General features: G+C 46.0%; 2 pseudogenes; both read left to right on the top strand.

Moving 5' to 3' along the window:
* Positions 1 to 2652: 2652 nt before the first annotated feature.
* On the top strand, positions 2653 to 3028 carry LOC116626333 (annotated as a pseudogene).
* A 226-nt stretch (positions 3029 to 3254) lies between these two features.
* Positions 3255 to 3867, top strand: LOC116626332 (annotated as a pseudogene).
* Positions 3868 to 17296: the final 13429 nt, after the last annotated feature.

The following is a 17296-nucleotide window of genomic DNA, read 5'->3' as shown; positions in this document are numbered from 1 at the left end:
GCATCAGCATTATGTCTAAAAAAATTATGTACATATCTTAATTTAAAAACACTTCATTTTTAAATTACCATAAATATTATAAAATACTGTATCTATTAAAAAATGCTACCCATCATCTGAGCTCTCCGCAAGCTGTGATCCTTTTGCTGGTGGAGGGTCTTACCTCGATGCTGCCGGCCGCTGACTGATCACGTCGGGGCTGCTGAAGGTTGGGCTGTCTGTGGCAGTTTCTTAAAATGAGAACAAATTTGTTGCACTGATTGACTCTTCCTTTCCCAAATGATTTCTCTGTAGCATGTGCTGTTGTCTGATAGCATTTTACCCACAGTAGAACTTCTCTCAAAACTGGAGTCAGTCCTCTCAAACCCTGCCAACCTATCAACTAAGGTTATGCAATATCCTAAATCCTTGCCATATTTCAACAGTCTTCAGAGCATCGTCACCGGGAGTAGACACCATCTCAAGAAATCCCCTTCTCTGCTCCTCCATAGAAGCACCTCCTCATCCGTTCAAGTGTTATCCTGAGAGGGCAGCGGTTCGCTCACCTCTCCAGGCTCCACTTCTAGCTCTCTGGCTGTTTCCGCCACATCTGCAGTGACTTCCTCCACTGAGTCTTGAACCCCTCAACGTCCTCCACGAGGGCTGGCACCCACTTCTCCCAAACTCCTGTTAGTATTGACATTGAACCATGGGAACATTTTCTTAATGGCGTCTGGAATGGTGAATCCTTTCCAGAAGATTCTCAATTTACCCAGATCGAGCACAGGAATCACCATCTATGGTGTGTCTCTTAAATAATACAGCCTTGCGAAGCGTGTCTCTTAAATGTAAGACTTCAAAGTCAAAATTACTCCTTGCTCCGTGGGCTGCAGAATGGACGTTGCATTAGCAGGCATGAAAACAACACTAATCTCGCCGGACGTCATCAGAGCTCTTGGGTGACCAGGTACGATGTCGACGAGCACTAATATTTCGAAAGGAATCTTTTTTTCTGAGCAGTAGGTCTCCACAGTGGGCTTCAGGTATTTGGTAAACCGTGTTGTAAACAGGTATGCTGTCGTCCAGGCCGCGCCGTTCCGTCTGCAGAGCACGGGCAGAGGAGAGGTAGCATAATTCTTTTTTTTTTTTTTTTAAATGTTTTATTTATTTATTCATGAGAGAGAGGCAGAGGCAGAGGGAGAAGCAGGCTCCCTTCCTGGCAGGGAGCCCGATGCGGGACTCGATCCCAGGACCCTGGGATCATGACCTGAGCCGAAGGCAGACGCTTAACCATCTGAGCCACCCAGGCACCCCGAGGTAGCATAATTCTTAAGGGCCCTAAGAATTTTCCGGCTTCAGCTTCAAGTCACCAGCCGCAGTAGCCCCTAACAGGGAAGTCAGCCTGTCCCTTGAACGTCTGAAGCCAGGCGCTGGCTTCTCCTCTCTAGCTAGGACAGTCCCAGACGACCTCTTCTCCCCAGATACGGCTGCCGCGTCTCCACGGAGCGTCTGTTTAGCAGCCGCCTTCCCGAGCGATCCTAGCTGGACCTTCTGCCAAACCTGCTGCAGCTTCTCCACCAGCGCGTGCTGCTTCACCTGGCACTTCCGTGTTTCCTCAAACCTCATGAACCCACCTCTGCTAGCTGCAGACTCTTCTTCTGCGGCTTCCTCACCTCCCTCAGCCTTCGTGGACTTGAAGAGAGTCAGGGCCTTGCTCTGGATGAGGCTTTGGCTTAAGGGAATACTGGGGCTGCTTTGATCTCCTATCCAGACCACCAAAATTTTCTCCCCGTCAGCAATGAGGCCGTTGTGCTTTCTTATCACTCATGTGTTCGCTGGAGTAGCGCTCTTAACTTCCTTCGAGAACCTTTCCTTGGCATTTGCAACGTGGACTTTTGGCACAAGAGGCCTACCTTTCGGCCTATCTTGGCTTTAGACATCCCTTCCTCGCCAAGCTTAATCATTTCTAGCTTTTGATTTCAAGTGAGATATGTGTGACTCTTCCTTTCACTTGAGCACTTAGAGGCCATTACAGGGTTATTAATTGGCCTAATGTCCATATTGTTGTGTCTCAGGGGACAGGGAGGCCCAAAGGGGTGGGGGTGGGGGTGGACTCACAGTCCACAGAGCAGTCAGAACATACACAACATTTATAAATTAAGTTCACCGTCTTAAAAAAAAAAAAAAAGCTCACCGTCCTAATGGGCACAGTTTGTGGCACCCCAAAACAATTATAATAGTAACATCAAAGACCAATGATCACACATCACCGTAACAAATATAATAATAATGAAAATGTTTGAAATACTGAGAATTACCCAACTGTGACACAGAGACACAAAGGGAGTAAACGCTGTTGGAAAAACTGCACCAATAAAAAACCTTGCTCAACGCAGGTTGCCACAAACCTTCAATTTGTACAAAAAAAAAAAAAAAAAAAAGCAGTCTCTGTGCAGCACAATAACACAGTACGCCTGTACCGTACTGTGGAGCAGTACAGTATCACCTGAAGGTAAACTGTGGATGAATTTAAAGTGTACACCGTGAGGGGAGAGGAAGACGTGAGGCACTATGGCAAGAGAAAGTGACGAGTGCCCTTCGTTGTCACGCAGAGGGGAGCAGGCAGCCACTATCCCACTCGGCCTCCACGACCACTCTTCCACAGAGGTATGAGCTGCTGGCACCTGGGCCCTTCGGGCCGCCTACCACCGGATCTTTGATAAAGTGAAGCTCTTGCTGGCGGAGAAATTGAGGCCGTTGTACAACCACCTGGCAGGTCCCAGTCTTTTTCTGAGCTCCAATTATGAAATGGGGGTGGTGTGTGCTGGATTGGCTGACATGGCCAGACCTGCAGAGAAACTCAGCACAACTCAATCTGCTATGTTGACGGCTACAGGGTTTATGTGGTCAGGAGACTCACTTGTTAATTGTTCTAAAAAGCTGGAGTCTGTTTGCTGTTAATTTCTTTGTGGGGGCAGCAGGAGTTTTTCAGTTCTTTTATATTTGGAGATATGACCAAGAACTAAAAGCTAAAGCAAACAAGTAAGAGTTCCTGACCACTGGAACAATCTAGATGTGGACATAACCACCGGGAGTAATCTCATTTATTATTTGGCTATTGACAAGGTGATATTCACTGTGCGACTGCTCGGAAGGCATAAAAAAAAAAAAACCAAACTCTAAACTGGGGGCTAATACTTGATTCAACAGAAAAATAAAGCAAATTTGTAATAACAAACAAATAAAATATATACTGCAAAGCCAGGGCTGGCGACATGGAGCCGCTGCACCAGCAAACGCACAAGCAGGTCCGAAAGACCTAGTCTCACAAGGGAGGGCTTGAGATGGCAAATAGTCTCTGCACTTAGTAGAAAACAAAATCCAAGCAAACACAGACCAGATATTCAGCCATCTAGAATGTCTGGAGATTTTGTCCAGCAAGGAGCCCTCTAACAAAAGACAGAATGCCAAACTTCATGTTGACCACTGAAAGTATCATGTCCAGCACCTGTAGAATGCTTGGAAACTTCCAGCATCAGTGATACATAAGAGAGCAGGAGAGCTGGCAAGAGGGGCTTCTGTATCACACTTCCACCACTAAGGACTCAGCGCCATCCTCATGGATGACTCGCGGCATTTTCCCTCCAGAAAATTCACCACGGCATAGATGACCTCGCTGGAGTAAGGCGCGGTATTCTGGAAGGACTGCGGGCCCAGAGACTGACCTTGAAGGGGGCTCCAAAGAAGATCCTTGACACTGCCGACATGCTGAGCCTGTTACAGCATGAGGTGCGAAGCGGGCTTTCCAGCACGAGTACTTTATGATTGGAGGGATGCTGCTCACCTGTGCGGTCATGTTCCTTGTGGTCCAGTACCTGACGTGAGCCAGCCAAGCCCACCAGCTGAACAACGTTCCCCTGTGTGAGAGTCTGTGTGAGTGTGTGTGTGTGAGAGAGAAAGGGGAGCCCAGAGGCTGCCTTCTGAAATGTATGCCCATCTTAACTGTGAAGACCCCTCGGAAGTAACTGATCCGTAACCCAGTAGGAGTTTCAAATCTGCTGTTTGCTGTGACACCTCGGTGGGGAAGCTAGGGCCACCAAGAAGCATGGTGCTTAGGAAATGAAAGAAGTTCCTTTTCTCTCTCTCAAAATAAATAAACAGAAATTTTTAAAAAATGTACACTATAAACCCAAAGGCAACAAGTATAAAAATATTTTAAGAGGTATGAATAATAAGTCAACAGAAGAGATAAAATGGAATCATAATACATGCTAAATTAAACCCAGAAAAGGCAGAAAAAGAGGGAAAAGACAACAAGAAATAAATGATGAACAGAAAACAGCTAACCAGATGGTAGATTTTAACCAAATCCTATCAATAACCATCAATGGCTGCCTGGGGCCAGAGGAGAGAGGAGGGACTGGCAAAGGAGGACGCGGGAACTGTGTGGGGTGACGGACATTTCCTAAGTCTTAACTGGGGTGGCAGATGTCAATCCTCCTAGAACTGTATGTTTAAAATGGGTGCATCCTACTGTGTGTAAATTATACCTCAATAAAGTTTATTTTTACAAGTAAAGAATGAAAAATTAAAGAAAAAACAAATTACTGAAGTAATTAAGAATGCCCGCTTTGGCCAGACTGCCCAGCCTCACTCCCTGGAGCACTAACATGGGCATTAGTCATCCTCCCCTCCCCTCAGCTCTCTCGCCCTAGAACACCTGCCTCATCGGCCTGCCCTGAGGAGGCCGTAAGTGCTTCAAGCCCCACGCTGGCACGCAGGTAGCGGCCATCCAGTGCTGGCTCGCACTATGTTCATAATGAATAACCCATGTTTGCACACGGAATCATATATGGTGGCTCCTTGAGGGAGAGGTCACTAGCTCTGCTCTAGGCAAATGAATGTCATCTGACTAAAGGCTCAAAGACTGAATTTTTAAAAAATCACTGTGGACCAGATAGCTCAAAACGCATTCCAATGCATTATATTCTTATTATCTCAAGATATGATTTTTAAATTATTCAACTCTGTTTTTCAGGTTAAGATACATTTTATTATTTTTTTTAAATACCTGCTCTGTGTTGTTTTTTTTTTCCAAAGATTTTATTTATTTATTTGAGAGAGAGAGAATGAGAGAGAGCGAGTACATGAGACGGGGGAGGGTCAGAGGGAGAAGCAGACTCCCCACTGAGCAGGGAGCCCGATGCGGGACTCGATCCAGGGACTCCAGGATCATGACCTGAGCCGAAGGCAGTCGCTTAACCAACTGAGCCACCCAGGCGCCCTACCTGCTCTGTGTTTTTAGAGTTGTTAACTAAAATCAAATGAGAAGACACTAAGTGATCATGAGCTGAAAGCTCTGGAAGCCTCCCCTCGGAGAAGCTGGCTCTTCTACATGCTTCTTATAGTAAAGGGGCTGTGGGGTTCCCAGGACCGAGCACCTACTCAGATCCATGCTTGGAAACTCTGGGCCAGATCCGCTGAAGATCAACTGCAGCGGTGCAAAAGAAACTGCCAAGTAATCGTCCTGTTAAAGGTGTCTGTTCTCACCTGATGGTCTGTGGTGAGTGCAAAGAAACGTTAAATGCAAATAAAACATATTATCAGAAATAAATTGACAGGGGCACCTGGGTGGCTCAGCTGGTTAAGCATCTGCCTTCGGCTCAGGTCATGATCCCAGGGTCCCCGGATCGAGCCCCATGTTGGGCTCCCTGCTCAGCGGGGAGCCTGCTTCTCCCTCTGCCTCTGCCTGCCCCTCCCCCTGCTTGTGTTCTGTCAAATAAAATCTTTTATTAAAAAAAGGAAATAAATTGATAGAAACACGCCTTACAATTAGAAAATATTCCATTTTTCCTACATTCCTACTTCTGTATGGTTGTCAGTATTTATGGAAGACCTACCAGGTGCTGGAGATGGATCCAAAGACCACGTACATGTTCTGGCTCTTGAGAAGATGGCATGGGAGTGGACTGTTTCAACATCATGAAAGAAAAAGTATCAATATAAAAAGATGTGCACGTTACTACAGAAGCCCCGAGGACAGGAAATGACTCATGTCAAACTACAAAGCTAAGAACCAAGCGCCAGGCATTATGAGAAATAAATGCCATGCACGTATTTCCTCTGATAACTCTTAGGATGACCCCAAAGGCAGGCACTCCTGTCTTATTTAAAAAGCTATGGCACCTAAGGAACAGACCCATCACGGAAGCCCATGTGACATCACAGAGCTAGGATTCAGATCCAGGCAGTGTGAATCCTGCACCTGTACTCACACCACCACAAAAGATCTGCCCGGTAGCCACCTGGAAAGTGCCTCTCCTCTTCCAGTGCAGCTCAGGCATCTTCTCTTTAAAAGCTGACTCCCCCCACGCCCACTCTCTCCCAGTCTGGGCAGTTAGGACCGGCCTCCTGTTGGCACAGCACTTCCTGACCACACGTGCTCCTCTCTCTCTCTCCCAAGAAACTGACCACAGACTTTGTCCCAAGCACATTCCTTCTTCTAAATGTCACTCCTAGGACAGGCAGTGTCCATGGAATGAGCAAGCAGAAAACTCTCCAGGGGTTTTCGAGTGATGGCAGCAGACCGGAGAGGCCGGCTGCCTGACCGGGAGCTACCCGAGCTGTCCACCGGGAGAATGTGTGCAAAACGACCCTGAAATCACACACACGCTGTACAACCAAGTGCCCGCACTGCCACTTCAAAAACGACACCTAGGACCAATAACAAAGGAAGAAAATGCGGAGTCTCTTTATAGATGGTTCTGAATGAGAATGTTGGCACCGGCCAGTGGTGGATGGTTAGAGCTGACACTGTACTCAGACAGGGTCCTGGAGGCTCAGCGGGAGGGAAAATCCAACCAGTGAGCACGAGTCTGAGAAGGGTGCTTGCCTGTACGCTTGGCCAGGGAGGAGAAACGGCCAGAGATGCAGATCTACACCAGTGTACTGACAGGAGCTGGTGTCTGGCTGGCTGGCCCAGGAACCTGGAAGGAACAAGAAGGGATGACTGGAAGCAGAGGGCTCTAGAGGAGGGGCCTGAGCTTGGGCGTGGAGCGCAAGGAAATCTGTATCCTCTGTGAGTGCTCAGCAATGACAGCTACTGCCAAAGCAGCTCTCCCAACAGTGGTGAGATGAGCTGCCCTGCATATGTATGTCTCTGAGCTTCTTTCCCCAACACTTATTCAAATACGCTCATGAACAAAGAGACATGGCAGCAAGGATGGGAGTGATGAACGTGCTCAGTGACATGAACTTCCACCAAGGATGATCTGGATTCTCCAATGCTAGGTATCTGCAGGACACAGCTTCTCTGGTGTTTGGCATTTCATGCTTGCTCCAGCACTGGACTCACTCAGGGAGCAACAACATACCTGGGAGGAGCCCCAGGGACTCTGGACTTGTGCCCCAGCCTCAATGACTGCTTCCTGCACCCTCTCCTCAGCCCCATGCCTCAGCACATAGAAGGGTTCCTGCAGGGCTGGCTGTCTAGTGAGCCTATTACCACCCAATCTTGTCCCACACAGGGACCTGGAGCCGCCCTGGCCCAAGTGACAGACAAGTGTGTGCAGGCCTGGTTAGGAGGTTGCTGCTCCAGCAACCAGTTCTGCTGATGCTTCCCAGACGCCTGCACACCTGCCCGTCAATGCTGGCTCACCTGAACCCTGGAGGAATGTTTCCATGGCCCTCCCAACGCATGCCTACAGAGGGCCCTGACTGCCTCTGCATGCCCACCCGTCCGCCTCAGCTGGCCTGCACCCCAGACTGATCCTGCTTGCCTAGTAAGTACGGACTAGCTCTGGCCCAGGCAACCATCTGTATTCCAACAAGATATGAACCCCAGTCTCGGGGTATGGCCCCCTTCCAAATGTATCCTTCCTCGGGGGTACTATCCCTCAGCCCTGGAGTATACTTTAGAGTTCTCTTTCCAGTTTATAGCTACTCTGTCAAACCTCACTAATTTCTTAATATATTAAATTTCCCTTGTTTAAATTACTATATGGTTTGTCTCCTGATTGGACCCAGACTGATACACCCTGTTCTCCAGTGTCACCACCTATGAACTTGCTGACCAACTTTTCACTTTATGACACAATATTGACCAAGGAGTTTGTTTTAGGATAACAGTGAGGTGATGACCCATGGTCATGGGATTCACTCATCTTGTCACATACTCCACCACCCAAAACAGCTGGCTGCAGAAAATGGTGAAATGGCCCACTGGGGACTCACCACGTCAAACAGGAGACCTTTGGGGTTAGAGAACTGTCCCAAAGACATAGCTATATATATTCTGCACAGATGCCCAATAGATGGTGCTGCTTCTCCAGGAAAGAAGGGTCCAAATGCAAGTAGCATCTCTGATTTACACTTTCTGGACCAATTCAGAAACTTTTTCCTTCCAACCCCCACAACTTTGGGTTTTGGTAAGTTTGAAGTCTTAGTACCCAAGAGTTGAATACTTGTACCAGGTGACAGTAGTTTCAGTACACACTAGAAGCTAGCCTGGCCATCTGGACTTCTGGTACCTCTGAACCAACATGTTCAACAATAACAAACACTGACTAGATATTGTGATGGTCAAAGGTAAAGAGAACATGAGACAAGTTGTGGAATCCCAGAAGTATGTCTTTACAAAAATACATATTTCTGAATTAAGATTCCTTCTAAAATGTTGACACATCTTGCAAGAGCAGCAACATCAATGCTGATAAATTTTCCCAACTATCTGAATTTATGTTACAAAACAGCATGAAGAAAAATTAATAAAACATTACCCCCAAACCATATGTCCCACCCCAAACAAAACTGAGTCAGCTATGACTTTGTTTTCATACATACACATGCTTCTAAATAAAATATACTTGGAATAAATAGTGCCCGGCTGGCTCAGTTGGTGGAGCATGTGACTTGATCTCAGGGTCATGAGTTGGAGCCCCGACCGGGCACAGAAATTACTTTAAAAAAATTATTTTAATAAACAAACAAATAAGAATATATTGGAATACCTTCACCTCTCAGCACCATTTACGGTCAAGGGCAGGCTAACGCAAATAGAACATTAGCAGTGGTTAAGAAGAGAAACTGCAGAAAGGCAGCAGTGTGTGGTACAGAGAGACTGGAGCCAGGATACCTGGGTTCAAATCCCAACTCTACCTCCTAGTAAGCTGTGTAACCTTGAGAAGTCACTCATATTTGCAGAACTCATTTTTTCCTTTTGTTTTTTTTAAAGATTTTACTTATTTTTTTTTTTTTTTTAAGATTTTATTTATTTATTTGACAGAGAAAGGCACAGCGAGAGAGGGAACACAAGCAGGTGGAGCAGAGGGAGAGGGAGAAGCAGGCTTCCCGCGGAACAGGGAGCCCGGTGCGGGGCTCGATCCCAGGACCCTGGGATCATGACCTGAGCCAAAGGCAGAGACACTTAATGACTGAGCCACCCAGGCGCCCCAAGATTTTACTTATTTAAAAAATTCATACCCCCAGTGTGGGGCAAGAGTCGCATGCTCCACTGACTGAGTCAGTCAGGTGCCCAGAACTCATTTTTCTTCTTCTGAGAAATAGAGATACCTCATAAGGTATTAAAAAATATTAAGTTTTCTCTTTTTTTTTTAAGTAAGTTCCACACCCAGCATGGAGCCCAATGTGGGACTTGAACTCACGACCCTGAGATCAAGACCTTAGCCGAGATCAAGAATTGGGTGCTTAAGCAACAGAGCCACCCAGGTGCCCCTAAGTTGTTTATTTATTTTTTTTTACTTTTTTATTGTTTTTAAAGATTAATTATTGGAGAATGAGAAAGAGAGGGGGGAAGGGAGAGAGAGAGAGCATCTCTGAGCAGATGCCCCACCAAGCACAGAGTCAGATGTGGGGCTCGAGTCCACCACTCACAAGATCACAACCTGAGCCGAAACCAAGAGGTGGATGCCCAACCAACTGAGCCACCCAAGTGCCCCAAGTTTATTTTTTAATGCAATACTGAACCCTATGGCTGCTTAGAAAATATATACTTAAAATACTGTACAAGTGTGGTTGAAAACTACTCACTGTTCACCTTTAAGCAAGTCATTAACACTGCAAGCCTCAGTTTCCTTATTTGTAAATGGAGGATTAAAAAATCCACTCAGGAGGGGCGCCTGGGTGGCTCAGTCGTTAAGCGTCTGCCTTCAGCTCAGGTCATGATCCCAGGGTCCTGGGATTGAGCCCCGCATCGGGCTCCCTGCTCCGCGGGAAGCCTGCTTCTCCCTCTCCTACTCCCCCTGCTTGTGTTCCCTCTCTCACTGTGTCTCTCCCTGTCAAATAAGTAAATAAAATCTTTAAAAAAATAAAAAATAAAAAAATAAAAAAAATCCACTCAGAAGGTTGCCATACAATCAAATGAGATATGACAAGTAAAGTGCTTAATAGAATGTAAGACATAGTAATCATTAAGTCAAAATGGCCGCTGTTTATTATCATTAAACTGACAGAATTTTTTAAATGGGCAAAATAAAACAGGCAAATGCAAATAAAATGAATGCATGGGTAGCAATTTAAAATCAAAGAAACATAAGTGGGGTGCCTGGCTGGTGTGGTCAGTGGAGCACGCAATTCTGATCTCGGGGCCGTGAGTTTGAGCTCCACACTCGGTGTAGAGATCACTTAAAAATAAAATACTAAAAAGAAAAGAAAAACATTATAAGTAACAAGGTTACTCTGCTAATAGGAGGTATACTTTTAATAAAGATATGAAGGTCATAACTCAATATAAAAATAAACATGTTGAGGGGCGCCTGGGTGGCTCAGTCATTAAGCGTCTGCCTTTGGCTCAGGTCATGGTCCCAGGGTCCTGGGATCGAGCCCCGCATCGATCCTGCTCAGCAGGAAGCCTGCTTCTCCCTCTCCCACTCCCCCTGCTTGTGTTCTCTCTCTCGCTGTGTCTCCCTCTCTGTCAAATAAATAAATAAAATCTTAAAAAAAAAAAACATGTTAAATATATAATGCAAAAGCCAGTGAAGTCTCCAGTAAAAATTAACGGAGGTTACCAACCGTCAAACAGGGCACCTATCAATCTGTAACAAACCAAGTAGAGAAAAACAAAAATGACAGGGTGCCTGGGTGGCTCAGTTGTTAGGCGTCTGCCTTTGGCTCAGGTCGTGATCCCAGTGTCCCGGGATCGAGGCCCGCATCGGGCTCCCTGCTCGGCAGGAAGCCTGCTTCTCCCTTTCCCACTCCCCCTGCTTGTGTTCCCTCTCTAGCTGTCTCTCTCTCTCTCTAATAAATAAAATCTTTAAAAAAAAAAAGAAAAAAATGACAAATTTAAATAAGGCTTATTTGTTGGATTTATGTCAAGATTTAAAACTCCACTGAATACTTCTAGTGTTAAGCTCCATGAAACACTTGGAAAACCGATCAAATAAGCTACCAAAAAATAAACAAAAACCTATATTACAAAAGACAAAAGTTATACAGGTCATATTCACTTAAAAACAAAAAATAGGGGGGCGCCTGGGTGGCTCAGTCGTTAAGCGTCTGCCTTCGGCTCCAGGGTCCAGGGATCGAGCCCCACATTGGGCTCCCTGCTCAGCGGGAAGCCTGCTTCTCCCTCTCCCACTCCCCCTGCTTGTGTTCCCTCTCTCGCTTTCTCTCTCTCTGTCAAATAAATAAGTAAAATCTTTAAAAAAAATAAAATAAAATAAAGTCCCAGTACTTACACCTTAGTAACTAACACATAATATGCACTAACTGAATGTGTGCTGAGTAAAGAGATTCAGAAAAACAACAAAACTGAGAACACCATGTATCAAAAAACTTTTTGTAAATGGAGGATTTGTGTGGTGGGCCAAAGTTGTACTTAAAGTTAAGTTCATAGCTTTAACAACTAGTAGTATTTTGAAGTGAAAAAAAAAAAAATTCAGCTCACAATTAGAAATTAATTCAGAAAACTGCCCTCCCCAAAACAGGAACAAATTATTAATAAATATGAAAAGTTAATGACTTAGTAAAGGGCACTGTTCAACAATAAAAAGTAGTTAAATGCAAACAATGAATCATGGAACACTACATCAAGAACTAATGATGTAATGTATGGTGATTAACATAACACAATAATAATAAAAAAGTAGTTAAAATGTGGCACATCTCTCTGAACTGTATGCTTAAAAATGGTTAAAATGGCACATTTTATGATATATATTTTTACCACTATTAAAAAAACAGTTTTGTTTTTTTTTTAAGAAGGGCAAATTAAGGGGGTGGGTGGATACTGAAAATTAAAAAAAAAAAACACAACAGATTAAAAAAGAACTGTTCTAGAGAGTTTAACAGATGATTATCCTTTAAGAAACAGTATTCCTGAGCACTAACAATGTGCATACTTCACAGGGTTAAAAATTAAATGTTCTAACACCAGAAACATCTTAGAATCATGAAAAGCACATGATAACAATTAGCATTCATGGAGTCCTACTAAGATTCTCTCTCTCTCATCTACCTCAAACCACCCACACCTTCCCCAAAGCCATGGTTTTAAATTAATTCCTACCACTGTTCCACTATCTATGGATGTTCTCGAGTCAGTTTATTTTCTACAACAGACTCCTGATGTTCTCCAGGACACATGAGGACCTTCAAGAAGACTTACTGTAACAAATCACTAAAACAGTTAAATGACCTCATCAGACCTTTAAGAAACATCTAAGATTAAAATAAGTTCTGCCTCTAGGTACGCACTGCACTTCGGGACATTCTTGTATTAATCTCAGGAGATGGTCACTGTTCACAGGGCAGGAAAACCACAACAAAGCTCAAGTGAAACGGCCGGTGGGGTGTGGGCAGCCAGCAGCTAAGTGACCTCCAGACAAAACCAGGAGCTTCAAGATTCCCCCTTTTCAAATTCATGCCTTCACAAAATTGACATTAGAATGGCAACCATTAGTTACATCAAAAATAACGAATATCTGGAATAATTATTACATGGACTCCACAATATTCTCAATTCTGAGATATTTTAGTTCTCATGTCAACTAAAAGCCTGAAGTAATATAATTTTGAGTTCAATACCTGTACAGAGTTCAATAAAACTCAAGCGACCACATTAAATCCTCAAAACTGCTGTATGGAAATTACTGTCTAAACCACAAAGACTGGTCAGAGTCCGCACACCACCGCCTTAGGGGGCCCGACACCTGTTATGTACCTCCCCAGGCCCTGACACCCAAGAGGGCAGGTGCCGCCTGGCCGGGCCCCTTGCTCCTAGCTGTGCAGCTGGCCCTGAACAAGTCCTTGGTCTTTCTCTGCCCGTTTCCTCAACATAAAGTGGGGACAAGAGCACCTGTGCCTCAGGTCACCGTGAGGACAGAAGGGAGACGCGCACACATGGGCCGCACAGCAGCGCCTGACGTGGGAAGTGCTGAGGGGAGGCAGCTCATGTCCACACGTCACTGTCAGCTGTGGCAGAGCTCCTCGGCAACTAACTGCTTACACTGTAAATTAATGCCCAAAGAACTATATAAATTAATTTCTGACTTCTATTATAGTTCTGGACTGCTGCTATTTCTATCTCATTGCTGTCCAACTCCCCTACAGCATAAGCCTCCTGGGAGCAGAAACCACTCCACCCCACACTTCCTTGCAACCCGACCACGCCACACAATCTACAACGAGACCGACGGATGTTCTTCCAGGGTCACAATCCCAGTATGGAGCATGTACCCAACACATCAAAAATCTTCAATAAATGTTTGCTCAATGAATAAATCTGCATTCTTTTAACTATTTCAACTTGAAGTCCAAGGCTCTGACACCCCTTGGTGAGTCCGGCCCTAGTAACCACACCTCTGCACAAACTGTCGGTGACCCAGGCGCTGGGCGTCAACTGTGACTTCTCTCACTCGGGCAAACACTGTGGTTCTCAGTGTGCACAGCCGATGCGCTGTCTTTGCTCCCTCCGTCTCCCCTGCACCGACAGGTCGGCAAGCGGCAAGCTCTCTAACCGAGGGCGTGGGCCAGGAGCATCTCACATATCTTGGGAGGGAGGTGGTTAGAGGGCTGGGGACCCTCAAACAGAGGGGGAAGGAACCTTTTATTCTAAGTTTTTTTTTTTTTTTTAATTTCATTTGGCTTTTCAATACTTCCAAGAGGGCAGAGGGCTACTACCTGTACCCAAATAACACTTTGGTAACCAGAATTAACTGATAAATTCATGTTGCTTCTGATTTTAATGTTTTTTTTTAAAGATTTTATTTATTTGACAGAGAGAGACACAGCGAAAGAGGGAACACAAGCAGGGGGAGTGGGAGAGGGAAAGGCAGGCTTCCCGTGGAGCAGGGAGCCCGATGCGGGGCTCCATCCCAGGACCCTGGGATCATGACCTGAGCCGAAGGCAGACACTTAACGACTGAGCCACCCAGGCGCCCCTAATGTTCATTTTTTAATTAATGCCAAATGATTAATTCATGTAATAAAAAAACTGTGCATATAATATTTATTGAAAACTCCTCTGTTCCAAATCTATTTAAGGCAGTTAGATGTAAGCATTAAAAATGTAAGAGAGGTGGGCACCTAGCTGGCTCAGTCAGTGGAGCATGGAACTCTTGATCTTAGGAGTGGGTTCCATGGTGTAATGGTTAGCACTCTGGACTCTGAACTCTTGATCTTGGGGTCGTGAATTTGAGCCCCATGTTGAGATTAGAGATTACTTAAAATAATGATAATGATGATGATGATGATGATGATGATGATGATGGGCGCCTGGGCGGCTCAGTCACTTGAACATCTGCCTTCGGCTCAGGTCATGATCCCAGCCCCACATCGGTCTCCCTGCTCTGTCGGGAGCCTGCTTCTCCCTCTCCCTCTGCTGCTCCCCCTGCTTGTGCTCTCTCTCTCTCTCTGTCAAATAAATAAAATCTTAAAAAAAGTAAAAAATAAAAATGATGATGATGATGATGATGTAAGAGGAGTCACAGGTTCTGAGTGTTACAGAACCTCAAGGGCCCGTTCTTGGTCTCTCCCCACTGATGCCTCACCCCACCAGCCACATGCACACCATCAAGACACACTCAACTCCCAGAAGTTGGTTTGGGGCTCAATGTCTATGGTGGAGAGGGCTGGGAAGATGGCGGAGTAGGAGAGCTCTAAGCCTGCCTTATTCCACAGATACAACAAGGTAACAACAGATCAGTGTAACTAACCCAGAAAACGATCCGAAGACTGGCAGAACAAACTCCACATCGAAGGCTGGAAGGGTGAAGACACAGTGTGGGAGCAAAACAGACCGTGGTCCACAACGGAAAGGGAGCCAATGGTACAGAGAAGAGCAACAGTCAGATGTCTATGGAACAACTGCCTAATCCGCATCCCCTCCCGGATGTCTCGAGGCTCTTGCAGTTCAACACGTCCAAAACCAAACTTAGATGTGGCAGCAGTGAACCAGAGAACCTGGGTGTCATCGATGCAAAGAAAATGAAAGGTCGGTAGGCACGGCCAGCTTAGTGCGTGGAACAGCCTAGCCTGCCCCATGTGAAGCACACCTCTGAGAAGTTGCCTATGCCCCCCATCCCAAAGGCAGAAATCATTCACCTGTCGAATGCCCACCCCACACCTGACACCAGGCCTCTAACGGGTCTTCCCGCTTCAGTCTTTGCCCCTTACAACATCCACAAAGCATCAGCAGTCGTTCTTGTAGAACCGAAGTCACAGCATATCACTCTTCTGCTCAAGATCCTCCCATGTTCCCATCTGAACATGATTAAAACCAGTGTTGTTAGAGTGTCAGACAAGGCCCTCCACATCTGTCCACACAGGCCGACAATCTGGCACTCAGCACACACTCATGGGACAGATGGACAGACATGACATACACACGGCAACAGATGATCCTGGACATGGAGCTGCGTGAACTGAGAGCAGGACCTGTGCCTCACACCATTTGGTGATAAACAAATGCATACAAGGGATTTTTTGAAAACAGAGATTCATACTTACCCAAATACACAAACCTATTAGACTGGAGCAGATTGGGGGGTGGGGGAGGAGTGAGCATAAAATGAAGCTGGGTTGGGGGGAGGATAGGAAAGCAGGAAAAAGGAGACCGTCACTTATGTTGGGCACACACTGTGAACCAAGGAGTATGAGGTCCTAAACAAATGCAGCTAACACACCGTAAGACCTGCCCCCTGTCCAGCCCTTCGGTAGTATCTCCTATCTCAGGGAAAATCATTTCTGAAGTCAGACTCCTAAGAATTTGCTTTGCCCCTCCCACATTCAACCCACCTCACTCTCCTATGAGTCTCAGAGGTGTGCCCTTCTGTCCATTTTCACTGCCACCTTGCCTCTCACCTGTCTCCCCATACCCACTGTTATCCTGCGAACCGTTACCCCCACTGCCGCCAGGGATGTCTGCTCAGCTTTTCAAAGCCCTTTAACTGTCTCCAACTGCTCTAAATCAAAAGACCCAAACTCTGACTGCAGCCCTCAGGGTCGCACACGGGAGCTGCCCATGCTGCTCCTGCAGGCCCCCTGCTCCGCTTGCCCAGCAGCGTTGGCACAGCACAGGGCTTTCCTCCCACCTGGCCTAGACAGCTCCCGCCACAAGCAGCAGCCAGGCCCAGCCTGCAACCTCTAATCTCACCTAAATCTCTCATTTTACAAATCAGAGGAGGACAAGAGACTCTCTCTGGGTCCCACTGTCAATTCCTCGCAAGGCTGGAAAACCGCCCAGGTCCCCAGTCCAGCCCTTGCCGTGAGGCCACATCCTTGGACAATCTGGTTTCCATTAGGTACCGTGCAGGACTTCATTTAAGGGGAAAGGGGATTAGAAAGAAAACTTCAAATGTTATTTTGGGCTTAACTTTTAGTTAAATTCAGTCTTTATAATCTGTTTTGATATCCTGAACAAGATTTAGAAACTGATAAACAGAAAGTTCTGGTCTAGGGAGGCCTGGGTGGCTCAGTCAGTTAAGCGTCTGCCTTCGGCTCCGATCATGATCCCAGGGTCCTGGGATGGAGCCCCACATCGAGTTCCTTGCTCGGCGTAGAGCCTGCTTCTCTCTCTCTCTCTGCCCCTCTGCCTGCTTGTGCGCTCTCTCTCAAATAAATAAATAAAATCTTAAAAATATATACAGGTGTCTTGGTGAAGGAGAATTTTGAGTGATATGTATAGAATAAAATCCTAGACCAGAACTTTCTTTTTTTTCCTCTAAGATTTTATTTATTTGAGAGAGCGAGCACAAGCAGGGGGAGGGGCAGAGGCAGAGGGAGAAGCAGGTTTCCTGCTGAGCAGGGAGCCCGATGTGGGGCTCAATCCTAGGACCCTGAGATCATGACCTGACCTGAAACC

The sequence above is a fragment of the Phoca vitulina genome, unplaced genomic scaffold, assembly GCF_004348235.1.
Source record: "Phoca vitulina isolate PV1807 unplaced genomic scaffold, GSC_HSeal_1.0 scaffold85, whole genome shotgun sequence".
NCBI lineage: Eukaryota > Metazoa > Chordata > Mammalia > Carnivora > Phocidae > Phoca > Phoca vitulina.
The sequence above is the reverse complement of the archived record's forward strand: the minus strand, read 5'-3'. Positions and strand labels throughout refer to the sequence as shown.